The sequence below is a fragment of the Camellia sinensis genome, chromosome 1 (assembly GCF_055761805.1).
Source record: "Camellia sinensis isolate YWXY chromosome 1, ASM5576180v1, whole genome shotgun sequence".
Taxonomy (NCBI): Eukaryota; Viridiplantae; Streptophyta; class Magnoliopsida; order Ericales; family Theaceae; genus Camellia; species Camellia sinensis.
In genome coordinates, this window is record NC_138961.1 from 55,088,290 (window position 1) to 55,090,494 (window position 2,205).

The window sequence follows — 2,205 nt, forward strand, 5'->3', positions numbered from 1 at the left end:
ACGCTACTTCTGGTGAAAAGGTCAGAAATGGGGCTCGATGCTGAGAGGATGAGTGATGAAGGAGGGATCAGTACCCGGCATGTCGGAATGGGTCCAGGCAAACACATCATTATGCTCGATTAGTAGGGTTGTAAGGTTGGCCTTGGCTTGAGAGGATAGTTGGCTGCCGATCTTGGCTATTTTTGTTGGGTTGGTGGGGTCAATGGGGACCTTAACAAGTTCTTCCACCGGTTCCCATCTGACAAACTCGTCTTCGTCTCTAACGTCGAGGCCTTCGATGATCATAGCCTCCTTCAGCTGGATCTCTTTGAGAGAAGCGACGTAGTATTCTCTGGCCACAATCTGCTCTCCCCTCACGGTGCCGAGCCTGAGGTCGGTAGGGAATTTCATGGCCAGATGGTATGTGGATGTGACAGCTTGAAAAGCGTTAAGGACGGTGCGACCGAGGATGATGTTATAGGCAGAGGGACAGTCGACGACGAGAAAAGTGAGCAACTTGGTGGTCTGTCGCGGATACTCTCCGATGGTGATAGGAAAATCGATGGAGCCTATGGAGGTCACCTGATCCCTAGTGAAGCTGACCAGTGGGGTTTGGAGAGGGGACAAACTTTCTTCCCGACCTTGAGCTGGCGATAGAAATTTAGGAAGATGATGTCTGAAGAACTTCCGTTGTCGACAAGCACCCGTCTGACTTTATAATTGGACAGGAGAGCAGAGATGATGAGGGGGTCGTCGTGAGGGTAACGGATGCCTGTGCAATCAGCCTCCGTAAAGGTGATGGGCTCCATCCACTATTTGGGGTATTTGAGAGGGCGCTCCAAAATCGCGACTTCTTTGTCGGAGCCCTGTCTGATTTTTCTAAGTTCGGCTCGCTGGCCGAACGGGATGGTCCTCCGTACGCAAGTCCGCCAGCAATGACTCTGATCTCTCTAACCGGGGGAGCGGGGTTGCCTTGTGCTTGGGGTTACGGCGGGGGCTGATTATTGCCTTGGTTAGGTTGTGCGGGCTGTCAGGGTGGAGTGTGTCGACGATTGCCCCTAGCAGGTTCGATCCTTAGTCGTTGCAGGGGATGGGCTGCCTTGAACCGACTGAGGCTCCCCTGGCGTATCAAACTCTCTACCTGGTCTCTATGGTTAACACATTCTTCAGTGTTGTGGCCGTGGTCCTGATGGAAGCGATAGTGTTTGGATTGGTCTCGCCGGTTAGAAGGAGACCATGAGAGTTGCGACCATTTCAAGTTGTAATCTCGTTGGATCTAGTTTAAGACTTGTTCCATGGGAGAGTTGAAGGGTGTGTACCGTTCGAACCGACCGGGCGGTCGGGTAGGTGCCGATCGGTTGGCTCGAGCGGTTCGGTCGGCTCGAGCGGTTCGGTCGGTATACTGAGGTGTTTGCTGTGTGTATTGGGTGGTTCTTGTTTCAGATTCCTTTCTCTTCTCTCTGAGGGTTGGGTTTTTGGTTGTGGAATCTTGTCGGACGACTAGAGAATCTTCGGCATTCATGTACTTTTGGGCTTTAGAAGTGAGGGTTGCCATGGAGGTTGGAGGGTTTTTGAAGAGGGAAAAAAGGAAATCGGACAATTATAAACCGGCCATGAAAGCTGTGAGAATGACCTTGTCATCGTTTTCAGCCACCTGCAAGGCTTCGGTGTTGAAGCGGGTGACGAAGCTGCGCAGCGACTCCCCCTCCGTTTGACAGATGTTGAGGAGTAGGGTTGCCGGACACCGCTGGCGTTGGGCACCAATGAAGTGGCTGAGAAAGGAGTCACTCAGGTGCTAGAAAGTAGAGACAGAGTCGGTCAACAGCTGACTAAACCACAATCGGGTTGACCCCTTAAGTGTTACGGGGAAAGCCCGACATATGATCTCATTAGGGAATGCATGGAGGACCATCAGGGTCCTGTAAGTCTCCAAGTGGTCGACTGGGTCCGTTGTACCGTCGAAAAAGTCGATCGAGGGCATTTTGAACTTATGAGGTAGGGGTTTGTCCCTGATGGAGGCGACAAATGGTGAGTTGGCTGTGGTGGAGGGTTTATTCTGCATGTTCTGCAGGACTGCTTGAAGCTGGAGCTTCATGGCTTGAAGTTTTGCATCCCAAATAGGAACGTTGTCAACACCAGAATGGAATGGAGGCTGGACACTGCTGGCCTCTCCCTCGGGAGCAGGTGCTTGGATTGGTGGATGTGGAGCCCGGGGTGGCGGGTTTA